This window comes from Clarias gariepinus, chromosome 22 (assembly GCF_024256425.1).
Source record: "Clarias gariepinus isolate MV-2021 ecotype Netherlands chromosome 22, CGAR_prim_01v2, whole genome shotgun sequence".
NCBI lineage: Eukaryota > Metazoa > Chordata > Actinopteri > Siluriformes > Clariidae > Clarias > Clarias gariepinus.
Genome location: NC_071121.1, coordinates 15,431,399 through 15,444,922, shown reverse-complemented (window position 1 = coordinate 15,444,922; position 13,524 = coordinate 15,431,399). Strand labels below are relative to the sequence as shown.

Here is a 13,524-nt window from a genome sequence, read left to right as displayed (position 1 = left end):
ATTTCATTTAGCTGAAGTTTGACATGTTCTCTGTAAAAATGTGGAGTCGGTGTCATCATTAATCCCGAGCTGCAGGATGGGCTCAGTCATAAACAGCGCTTTACTGTATGTAATCCGCACTCATTAGTGAAAAGAGAAACACATGAGGTAATGGGTGTTGTAGGGGGCAAGACGCGGTTTGGCTGCGTAGGGGGCAGGACGCGGATTGGGACGCAGCCATGGTTACTCTTGACTCCGCCTTCTTGAGTAATACCGACGGTCCTCTGAACGAAGATGTGCAGAACTCGGCACGCGAGCACACACACGCGCACTCTGTGACATCAACGCACACTGCGTGTCGTTTCTGCTCCTGCAGGTTTCTCCTAGCAACACGGTGAGTAGCTTTTTATTTTTTTCGCGAGTAGATTTAGTCGGACAACTTGTCATGCTTTGCTAACGTTTAACATGCTGACATTTGCGCAGTTGAAGCTGCAGCGTCTGTGTCTCCGCTAGCGCGCTAACCGTTAGCTCCACAGCGGCTAGAGAACTAGCGGTCAGGCTACCGAGCGGGTCCTCATAAACCCCTCACCTTCACGGGGGAATATCAGTGCTGGGATTACTCACCTTAGACACTGAGTACATTTAGTCTAGTTAAACTGAAGTAAATTATTCGGGGAGAAGTCAAGTGTCAATGCTGGCTGAAAAAAACGGCTGTTCTTTGTAGCTAACCGGCTAAAGCAGTGTCCAGTGTACAGTACAGTACACACACACACGGTGTACAGAAGGTCACTCATCTCTGCTACAGGTACAGGTTTTACTGGGTTTGGTCTTCACTATACACACAAACCGGTTATTTATCCTAAAATAAATATTAACTTACATATATAAGTCACTCTCACTGTTCATATTATTCATGAGTTTATTAGTTCAAGTGTCCGAAATGTTGATCTATATCCAGCGAAAAGATAAATTTGCCTTTCTTGGTTTTTTTTTTTACCTCAGAAGTCACAATAATTAATATATGTATGTCTGACTGTTTAAACGCTGATGCACAATGTTCAAGTTTACAAAAAATAACATAAAAATAAATGCGCGCAAAACGGGGAAAAAAACTCTGAAAGTGTCCGTCACGGACATTCCCGAACGTTCCCGAAAGGCGTGCGTAGTCACGTGACTCGAGGTCGCGCTGACATCTGGGGAAAAAGACGGTTAATACGTCAGACGCAGGTAACAGCTTCCGTCGTAAAGTCGCACGGAACACTTCAGTCATACTAGCGGTCACACAGGACATCGGGTCGATAGATCACGTGACCTTTAAACGTTTCGCATACATTCAACATAAATTATTTTTCATCAGTAGTTCTGGGTTCACACAAGCACAACTTCGAAATGTGTACGAGTTCTATTTATCTCATATCTATACAGTCATAAAAACATTTTATTTGTCCTATTTCATTTATATGCAAAGAATAAAAAAATGTAAGATGAAAACATTTCAAAATGATAGTAATTAAGTTGATCTGGCAGCGCTGATGGATTTTCAGAAGGTGTTGATTAATCTTCAAGTAGTTTTAGGTTTAATCTATACACAAAATATTAAAATCTGTTAGGCCTGCCGCTGGTGTAGCGGGTGACTGGTGTAGCGGTCGTCCCTCACTGTGTATACAGTAGATGGGTCATCATCAACTCTACGTCATACTGTGATGCGTACCATTACATTCGGAGAGGAACGCCTGTGCCGGTGTAGCGGGCATCCCTCACGCATAACAATAGTCATGGTCATCGAATGTGACGGTCTACAATGTAATCATCTTTTATGACATCCTACGAGGTAATAATATATCTGCCAAAACGCAGCGTGAGGAGCAGCGGCAAAGTTGACCGTACACTCCGTTCTCAGGTAATGGTACGCGTGGGCATTAGGATCTGCACGTGTGCTTTAATGATCATATAATACTGACATCCTGATCAGTTCACTATTTGCATATCAGCATTCTTTACGGAGATGTTGTGGATATGTTTTCCTCTTTAAAATTCCCAAACATGCCTTATATATTTGTTTGTTTTGTGCGTGTTTTTATTTTAACTGTATTTATCTGTACACCACTGTACTGCAGACATTTACTGTTTACCTCATGTTAGAAATCACTTAAATAATTATGTGATTATTTTTAAGTATATCCCCCACTTCTAATTACTGGGTTCTATCAATCCGCTTCTTCCAGTACAGTATCTTTTTTGTAGTAAGCAAATATAAAGACCCATGTGTGACAAACTCTCTTATAAACTCTGTAAAGATTAGTCTATGTTGAAATTTCAGATGTGATTATGCAAAAGGATGACTAAAGACAAAAAAAGGTTTATTGTTTGATGGTGTGTGTTTGTGTAAAAACAGAAATGCTGGTGGGGGAATGGCTGTTTGTAGTGTAAACAGTAAACACATGATCCAAAAAGATATGAGTTTGACTGGCTGATGTTCCACAAAATTAAACCTAGCTATAAACCATTTCAAATCATAAAACCCTAAACGTTTTTTCTTTCAAACACGAGAGAAATAAATTATGGCAAGACATAGTGTTTTTGTAAAATGATCAGCTTCAACATATTAATGACAACGCATCATCCTGTCGTTGCATATTTTTCGTTGCATATAGCATGTCCCGTCCGATCCTGCACTCTGTACTGCACCTTCAGCATACTGTGTTATTAAATATGACTCAGGGACTGTGAATGAGTGCATCAGGGGGGAAATGATTGGCAAGCAGTTAAAATGTGTTTGTACTCATCACAGACAGTCCTGCCACCCGTCTGACCTGAACACTTTTGTTTATCCCACATTAGGTAGTGATAAACATCTGATCAAATCAGGCCTCTTAAAGGAAATTGTATTTTTGATGGTCGTTAGCACTGCAGGTTCACAAATTTCTGTTGTGCCAAATACTTAATAAGTAACTTGTTAGGAAATGTACAACTTTTGTAGAAGCGTTTTGAACATATAGAACAATATGTTTAACACGTGTATAGCAGGTTATAAAAACACAATCTAATTAAGCTGCTCTCCTTCCTTGTAAAATAGTTTCCTCTATACCTGGAATCAGGAGATGCTACAATACTTCTATTAACTGCACAATTAATCATATAAATACTGTAATTGCAATATGTGCAGTTCTTTAACCGTAAACGCTACAATTAATTAAATAATTAATTAATTAATTAATGTGCACAGTTGGGAATATTTGTAGAGTTTGTTAGTTATTTAAGTCTTTTTTATTTATTTATTTATTTATATTTAAAATTATTTTTCAGTTGATAAACAAGAATTGGAAAGAATCATATAAATATATAATAATATAAATACAGTACAAATGTTTAATTTAAAAATGAAATATCACAATCAAAATCAGTCACAATATAAGTCAAAATAATCACACTGTGAAATGGGGATTATATAATGTAGCCCTAATGTCTAAAATGTACTTCCTAGCAAATAAAAAGAAAAGAAAAAGACCTGAACTTCACACATCTCTCTTCCAGAGGAAGCCTGGCCATCGAGCTAGTTTCAACGAGCACGTTTCAGTGATTTATCATTCTTTCATCATGGCAAGTGTTGTAATAAATTGAAAAGTGAAGGCTACGGCACATATTCAAGCAATGTTTATTTCTGCTGTATCGAAAACATATTGTATTGGATAAAATTTCTTTTACACTGCCCGTAGATGCTTTATTTCTGTGATTTGAGCTTGAAACATGCGGGTTGAGAGCAATTGAGACCAGTCTCTAAGAATTCATTTTGTAATTTCATCTGCTTAGAATTTCAGCGGTGATGAATGAAAAAAAAAAACCTTTAATTTCTGTAAGAAGGTATGCGTAAAAATGAAGATGTGGTGATGGAAGAGAATCTGCTGTTTAGATCAGGAGTTTTTTTCTACTCCTTGACCCTAAGTGTAACGCTTTATAGCACAGGCTATGACTGTATTAACGTGACGTTTAAAGGTTGCGCTTAAATGTTTACTTGGTGCAGGAAACAGCGTTCAAAATTCATGAAGGATAATGTCTTGGCATTGCCACTAACACACTTTTCCTAACTTCTAGGTGAGGCAATCTACCAAGCAGCAGCAAAGCTGTATTAACTGTGCCAGAGGTTTGGGATATGAAGCACTTACAACAGGGGTTGGGAACCTTTTTGGCAGAGAGAGCCATGAACGCCACATATTTTAAAATGTAATTCCGTGAGAGCCATACAATATGTTTAAAACTAAATACAAGTAAATGTGTGCATTTTATGTAAGATCAACAATTTTAAAGTTCAATAAGTCTCTAAATTCTTTTTAATAACGTTCTGCTGTTGCTAACCAATGATGAATAAAGTACTTCTTACCATTAATGCGACTTCTGGTGCTGCTTGGTTTTTGCTTTTTTATAGGCAAAACAGCAAGACTTTCCTCACATAGTGTGTCACCAACAGCATAGCTTGCAATCGCACTGAACTGGTATAAATGGCTTATGTCTGTTGAATCATCCAAAGCGAGAGAAAAGAATGGTGCTGCATTTATGTCCTTCACTTGTGTTGCCTCAATTTGATTTGGCATCATGATGGTACGATCGTGAACAGTTCTTGCCGACAGAGGCATGTCTTTTATTCATTTGATTATCTTGTCTTTATCCGAAAATTCGTCAAAAAGTTCATTGGCAACATCAAGCATTAATGTTTTGGCATACTCCCCATCTGTGAATGGCTAGCCAAATTCCAGTCACCATGTTCGGTCCCAACACGGAAGTGCTGCTGACTAGCTTGCACTCTGCAAAGTACCTCTTGACATGCTTTCTTCCTGTTGTCCCCCGCAGGATATTTCAATGCAAATGTATTATGGCGTTTGTCGAAGTGCCGATTTATATTTGATCGTTTCATCTACGCAATTTTATTATTGCATATTAGACACATAAAAGGGTTTCTGCAATCAGCTAGCAGACTACCTGATTAAAAAGAGGGAAGTTCCTGACCTCACAACGACCCGTGTACGTTACACACTATCAAAAAAAATGTGGTGTTGTCCCGGAGAAGTCGCCTCACCTCTTTCAATGAGTCAGTCCTGAAGCAAAATGATAGAAAATGGTTTCTTGTAAATGCTGTACCAATCCTAATTTTCTTAACATTGTAAAGTCCTTACCAAACACAGTTTACAGTCCAATACAGTGGAAAACAGCTCTGATACAAAATGGCAATGGAATTCCCCTCGCAATTTAAAGGCGCAGAGACAACACTGAGATTAGCACTTCTTAGGCGCAGTTAAATTTTTTGGCCACATGTGGGGACGGGGGACAGAGATTTAGTTGTGTGGATTGGTATACTTTGAATTTAATATTTATCAAAGGCATATAAAACTCACTTTGTCGGACTTCAGCACATTTGTAAGTCTGATTTGTTCTTAAGTCAAATGTGACACATTAACTGTCAGGATAGAATTACAAGAAAAAATACTCGTTGTAATTTTATATAATTTATTCACACAGTCCTGTTTATTTAAATGACGCTCTGTGGTTTTGTTTAATTGTGTTAATTATGCTCTTAATTTCTGTCAGCTAAAATGGAAATAAAGAAAATAAATCTATTCAGCTGTTTCTTTCAGATATAAAGGACTGAGGGGTCAGGTCCTTGTTTTTCTGTACTCATGATGCACACAACACTTCAGTTCGACTGAATTCAATTGTGTCTCAAAGTAGATTATGTAGACATTTAGTTGTCACAAAGCAGCTTCAGTGAAATCCGGATGCGGCTCTTAATTACCAAGTGGCAGAAAAAAAAATCAGAGAAGAAAAATACAAAGAAAGGAGCCAGACTGATCATTACATTATACATTGAACTCAACAAAAGAGCTTTATGGGAAACTATATAATTATATAATATATAAATATAATTATTTTTCAAGTACATTTAGGCATTTAGCAGACGCCCTTATCCAGAGCGACTTACATTTTTATCTCATTATACATCTGAGCAGTTAAGGGCCTTGCTCAAGGGTCCAAAAGGAACAACTTGGTGGTTGTGGGATTATCACGATTTTATGACAATCCTGTTTTAATTAATTTATTATTAATAATATTTTTATACAAAGAAAAAAAAACAGGATCCTGTGCTGCCTGCCAATGTGTGAATAGTTTAGATTAGGATCTGTAGGATTATAGGCGAATGGCACCATTTTACCATGTATTTAAAAAAAAAAAAAAAGATTTTACACGCATTGCTACAAAAAAAGAATTGTGATGCGTAAGTAAATTGATTTTATTTTTCCTCCATCTTTAGATTTCACAGAGAATAAAGGGCAAGCTCAGTACATCAGCATCTTGTCTTTCTCACTAAGCCTGCTTTTCAATCTCGGTGTTCTTAACGATCACTTTGGTTTTAAGGCTGGATCATAATCAACAATCTTATCTCGGTGAGCCATAAGAGGATGAATGTCATGTCTTTTTTTTTTTTTTTTTTTTTTAAAGCATTAGTTTTCAACCAGACAAACCATCACACCGTCAGTAATGTTTTTTAGTGCTACATGTCTGTCATTTGTTTCAGCACTGTTTCTGGATACACACATGCACTTCCTGTGTTATCTGACTTGGTGGCATGTTTACTGGGTTAAATTCACTTAATCCATAACACTGATGTTGATTTGTTGTTTTATGTGTCAGCTCTTTTGCATTGTAAAATAGAACATATTTGTTTTATGGTTTATAAAAAAACTCAGGGATGGGATTCACCAGGGGTCACTGGATAAGATATTATCATGATACCTAGGCGTTGATTTGATTTGCATTGCGATTCTGTAAGTATTTTGTCAGATTTTGTCATAGTTCGAAACAAACCTGACAAATAATTTGCCAACATACAGGATACTGTAATGCCTGTCGCAGAGGCAGAGTGTGTAAAGTGTTCAGAGTGCGCCAAATGTAGAATAATAGAGGAACGCTAACATTTTGCCACTTTACATGCAAACGTATATAAATAAAAAATATAATAAAAAAAAAATATTTTGTTAGCCAGTGTGGCAAATACATGAATTGCCCCACAGAAGAATTGCTGTATTTTACTAAATCGATCGCACCCGCTCCCACCCCATATTTCTAATGTCTAGCATTTTCAGTGTTGTTGACAGAATGTGTCTGGTATCACAAAACTTGTATGTTGTCTTCAGCTAACGTCACATTCAGAACATCTGAGCTCTCATGATTATATTGAACACTTATGTTCTTTTGTTTGTCCCGTGTCTAAACTCACTACAGCTTAAAAAGGGGTCAAGAGCTTTGTCCTACTAAAGAGCTCAGTCGATTAGTGCTACAGTATAATAACTAGAAAGGCTTCCTGCACCACATGTAGTTACAGAATTATCTGTGTTTATTTTATCACCCTCGTTTAAAATTAAATACAGATCGTTTTACTGCACTGGTTAGTCTGACTTACAGAAAAATGTTGATTAGTATGATTAAACATAACATGCTCCATGTGTTGCTGTATGTTTTTCATGCATTACCTTCTTAATCTCAACTTTTTCTTTCAGCATCACACCTATACACCTACTTACTATAAAAAAGTATAGTATAGTTATCTTATGCAACAGAAATAAATATAAAAATGAGCAAAATCTAAATGCTTGATTCTGAAGGTGTTTGTTTTTTGTTTGCTTTTTGTTTTTTATTGTTATACAGCAGCTTCCTTAGAAACAGTTAAATTGTTTATCATGTGGTGTTTTTTTGGCACTTACTAAAGGAGACTCCAGGTTCAGTGATTCGTACAATGAAAAATGTCATGCTGTAAAGCTGATATGTCTGTACAACACTCAACACTACAGCTTCACTCATGTTTAGTTACTCATGAATTCGGCATTAGGCCTGAATAACACATTAACATCTGCGTCTAGCGGAAATATTGAGTTTTATAATTGCTTTCGAAACAACAGTGGTGGCTGAACTGAGTGTTAATGTGCGTTTGTTTGCATAACTCACTAACTGCAGAGCCTTGCTCAGAAGTCATCATCCCAGTTTTTTCCCCCCTCATCATTTACCACTGATTATGGTGTTCAACTGTGCTGAACACTTCCTACATTGAAGTCTCAACTTTATGCTCTGGGATTGGCTGGTATGTCACAGCCAATCAGAGACAAGACTGAATTATTTTAACTAATCATAATGCAGGTTTTGGGATTTGTGGCTCACCAGCGCACTTTGTCTATTAATGCCAAAATGACATTTTTTTAAGATAAAAAAAGACAAAGTGCTGTCAGGTCTGTCTAAATCTCCACTGAACCTTCAGTTCATTGTTTTTGATGCATTACAGCTTTAGTACTACTCAAGATAAAGCTTTATAAGATACTGTATCTGTGGGTTAGTATCTGACTATTTACTGTTTTTTATAAATCTCATGTCATACACATCACGCATCATAAAAATGTCAGAACCCAGTTCTGTCAGCGGTCGCCTCCCTTTAAAACAGATCTCATCTCGGCCCTGCCACTACCTCTGCTTCTAGCTTAAAGGCACGACACGATCAATCCCCGATTCTGCATCTGTGCCTTTCACACAGAACACTGAGTTGCAACGAGGGCGGAGAGTCCCCATCTTGAACTGTCTGTGTAAACGGGCCTCTAAAGACATAAATCTGCAGGATGGATGGCTTTTCGGTTTCTCAGTACATTACAATCTGCGTTTTGTCACCATGTTAACTTCTAGAGTAAAAAGGAATGAGAACATCAGTTTATAGTGTTCTGGCATACTGTAAGTAATAACTTTATTACTAAAATATAAATATTATGAAAATGTGTCCATTATCATTAATTAAAAAAAATGAATAAACTGCATGCTTTCTTTTTTAATTACTGACATAACACACACTTTGAGATAAAGGGCATGCCAAATACAATTTTTTAAGAATGAGTGTTCATTGTTATAACATTTCAGCAGATTAAAGAAATACAGCCTTAAGCTTTTAGACTTGCGTAGACGAGCTGAGGATTTCCTTTTTGATCATACAAACCTTTTTCCACCTGGTCTGTTATTTCTTAGTGCCTTGTGGATGTTCAGTAAAAAAACCAGTTGACGCAGTTTCTTCGAGACACTTGATTTACAGGACACATCTAGCATATTAAAGATTTGGCAGGTCTCTATTCAAGCCAGGTTTATGTCATTTATTGCTAATGTCCCCTGATAACGGATCTTAAACAGAGCATAACTGCAGACCCTAAATTTGTATGAAAGCTTTTTAAGCTTTCTTCCGTTATGTCTTGTCTCTCTGCCAATAAATTAAACCTTTTTAGTTAATTGGGTCTTGAATCACTATGTTTGAAACACTGGCTTGTCTGAATGCCATACCATTTCTCCAAGCATGTTCATGCAGTAAAGGTCCCAGTGCTTGTTGTTACTCCCGTCACATCACCTGACTTCACCTCACTATCACTATACCAACAGCCACCCCGGGCGACAGCTGCTCTGTGTTTCCTCACAACTCGTACTTCCTGCCTGTTTTGCTCTTTAAAGCCCTCCATCAGTGCACCGCCCGCGTCTGTTTCTGGTGTCTGGACGAGGAGGGAGGTGGGAGCAAGCAGTGGACATTACACCCACTCGAGTTGTATCACTTGCCCTATTTCAGGCTGCTCGTTCACTCCAGGGGACAATACACAGGCGTTATTTGGTAGAAAAAAAGCAGGCTGTAGACAATTCGTCATGCCATAATCAATTTCCATTATGATCTCTTGCTAGATTATGGCACCTCAGTTTTCGCCTCGGCTGTTATCTTGTTAATGTCAGATTCTAATTGAGAGCCACACAGCGCACTGAGGCTCCAGCGACTCCAAGGACCTCTTCCATAGTATCACTATGACTATGCTACCCACATGTACGTAATGATTTAGGGATGTAATAAATATTTGGAATAAGATAGAATCATGGGCTTTTGCACTTTTCTCCCGCATGCGACAGCCTTCGAGCTTCCTGGTTGAATTCAACGTTCTGCCCAGTAACCTGTAACCTTGTGCAGGTTTTCGCAGTCAGTTATAGTTTTTCGAAAAAAAATGGAAAATTTCAAAATTAGCGTCGGAACAAGAAAATTGCAATATCTCCATTCCTCCCTCCCTGTCATTTTGAAAGGTTTGCAGAAAGGTATTTTTGTAGGTAGTAGGAGTGAGCATCAAATATTAAGCTCAAGCTCATCTAACCCTAGGGTCGTTTCATATACATCATATTAATATAATACACATCATACTATTTTTCTTGTGCTGAATTGTGTATAAATTTTTTTCGGCTAACTTTGTATATATGAGTCAGTCAAAATACATGTATAACAATTCAGCACAAGGAAATTAGGATGATGTGTATTATATTAATATAATGTTCATAATATCATATTAAGTTAAGCCTTCATTTGTTACATTACTGCACAGTGAAACTCTTTCTTTGCATCTTCCAGCATAACTGGAGTCAGAGCGCAGAGTCAGCCATAATACAGCGCCCCTGGAGCAGGTATCATTAAGGGCCTTTGCTCTAGAGCCCAACAATGGCAACTCGGCAAAGCCGGGCTCGAATCGCTGACCCACTAATCAGCAACCTAGTGTCTTAACCGTCTAAGCCACCACTGCTTCTATAGCACCTCAGTTAACCTTTTTAGTTAATATGATAATATTATCATATATATCAATATATAACTTGTACCTAGATGGCATGTTTTTTTCTAGGTTTGATTCCCACTCCTGTGTGCATGGAGTTTGCATGTTCTTCCCGTGCTTGGTGGGTTACCTACAGGTACTCCAGTTTCCTCCCAAGACCTGCATATTATGCTAATTGGCGTTCACACTAGGGCTGTGCAAAAATATCAATACATCTAACTATCGCGATAACTCTTTTACGATAGTGTATCGATAGTCAAACTTCAAGTATCGATCCAAGTTGTGCCAAAAAAAACTCCTCCTCCGCTCCAATAGATGTCGCTAACTCGCTATCAACAAAATACTAAGCAGTACGGTATCAGAACAAGTAAGTAAGCAAGACATGAGTGAGCATGGCGGAAAATATAAAAACGCCTCCAGCTTTTAGGGCTGACGTGTGGCTGCCACAATATATCACAATATGTATTGTATCGCAATATATCGTGATTTATCGTATCGTGACCCATGTATCGTGATACGTATCGTATCGTGAGGCCCTTGCCAATACACAGTCCTAGTTCACACATTCCCCATAGTGTGTGAGTATTTGGGTATTTAAGTACTGCGGCATGCAAACTTCATGCATACAGACCCGTACTGGGCATCAAACCCTCCGTCCAAGGAAACAGTAGTAACTAGTAAGCCGCTGTAATTTATTCCTCCTTAGTAAATGCATTGTCAGGCTGACAGAGTTGCATTTAGGTTTATATATTTAGTCAAATATAACAGAAAAATGCACAGCCAGGTAAAAACGTAGGTGAAATCAAAGAACAAGTGTGATGTAGACAGGATGCATAGTGTCACCTTTGCTGCCATTTCTGTCTCTTCCTGCGCTTCTAGTTCACAATAATAAAAGGAGAGGACAGATACTGATATGTTTTTGCGTTACTCATCTAATAAGCATGGAGTGATTATAATAACACAGGCCACAGGGTACGCAGTTTGCCAAAGCTATCTTTCAGTTAAAACAAGCAACAAGACAATCAGGCAGTTTTTCTTAATCATATCTTTAAAATTACACACTGAACCATTTTCACTCAAGCAAGTGAAACAACTAAAAACAACTTATCGTCCCCCAGCCAGCCCGCATGCCCCCTAGCTACAGATAGACTCTATGTTAATCCCGCAATTACTGTTAAATCTAACTCGCCAAAACTTCACCAGCTTTGAATGGACTACTTAATGTTTTTGTTAGTTGTCTTAATGATCATTTGGAAGTTGTTGCTTGATTTAGTACCATCTTGCAGTTTCTACTCACGTCCCATGCTCATGAATATTCACTTAAAGCGGTCTGCATGTCATTACAGAGTGATTCAGACAGCTGCTTTCTTATAACCATTCTCTTTTGCCCTTGTGAAGGAGCAGTCGTTGTGAAATGCCTGTACCTGTGACTGGTCACGCTAAATGAGCCTGTTGAGGTACGGTTTGAAGGTGACCTTTTTTTAAATTTTATTATTGCAACAGGTTTTTGTTCCGTTCATGTAATTCAACATGCTATTTTACTTTGGGGACTTTTGGCACTGTTATACTTCCATAATTATGCCTAATTCTGGAAGTATCATCTGCATCGTAGTGGAGTTATTGTGGTGCCTTAGTAGGGGAACTTGTCCTTGTGCGAAGGCTGAAGAGATAAATCCCCTCTCACAAAGCCCTCGACTTCAGTTTGAGTTTTAACTTTAGACACACGGGTGTTTACCTCGACACGCCACTGGGCCTCTGTCTCTGCATGAAACGCATGTGGGTCATGTGCTAGTAACGTGATCCTGACCACACTAGGATCTTTTGAATATTACATGGACTTGTTGAATATTACATGGACTAGACATTCCACCACCGTATTTAAATCACGATTGAATAGCATGCTGTGAAAGAAATGATCCTGCCTGATCGACACAATACCGCAGGAGGTAGTGTTGATGCCTCACAGGGCGTGGAGTTCGATCCTCAGCTCGGGTTACTGTCCATGCAGAGTTTCACAGCTTTTTCATGTGGCTGTTTTTTTTTCTGGTTTATTCTCACCACTGAGTGTGCTGAGCACTTTATTAGTATTCTTAGTACGCGTAGTACTAAAAGTATTAGTATAGAACACTTGGATCAGGTTTGGAGGTCACTTCAACACCTTTTTGTTTCTTACGGTGAACAGTGTTTGCAAAGTGGCATGGTGCATTATCCTGAGAAAAGAGGTCCACTGCCATTTGGGAAATTTTTTCTTTAAAAAAGGTTTGAAGTTTGGATTCAGCAATGTTTAGATAGGTGATGTATATGTACAGTATTTCAGAATAATGTCCATATGAACGCTAAGGGCGTTTTCACATTAGGGCCCTTGGATCGTTTCTGAGAACACTTGACCCCGAAGTCTGGGTCATTTTAGCTACGTTTACACTGTCAGTTAAATGTGTCCCAATTCCGATTTTTTACTCATATGTGACACATATCGGATATGTTCTATATTCATGTAAACACAGGAAAAAAAAACGCATGCATTCCGATATTTCAAGATAGGTTTCAGGCCTCCTTCATATGTGGAAACAAATCAGATATAAATCAGATATGTGCTAATGTGATTGTCATGTAAACAGACAGATCGGATTTCCTGAGGCATTGTGTTCTGTACGTCATTAAAACTGCAACTTCTTCGTGGTTTATGTTACGTAATGTTATTCTCCAGTGGAAGCGCATGTGGAATGATAACATCGCAGGTGACATAGAAGAGAAAAAAGCCCGCTGTCTTGTATTAATGCGTATTTAGGCTAAATAACATTAAGAAATCAGTATTGAGCCTATGTATAGGCTGCAATTATGGCATTTTTTTTCCTCCTCCTCCGTTTTAAAACTATGGTGACTTTTCGCAAACTTTGCATAT

The 13,524-nt window shown here is 38.2% G+C and overlaps 1 protein-coding gene across 2 annotated transcripts in view; it reads left to right on the top strand.

Moving 5' to 3' along the window:
* The first annotated feature begins 242 nt into the window (after positions 1–242).
* The window catches only part of ndrg3b (ndrg family member 3b), a 65,637-nt gene continuing 52,355 nt past the window's right edge, over positions 243–13,524 (top strand). For both annotated transcript variants that reach the window (XM_053482445.1, XM_053482444.1), the window contains exon 1: positions 243–373. The gene's annotated coding sequence lies outside the window, so the exon portion shown is untranslated. The remainder of the gene's footprint in view (positions 374–13,524) is intronic.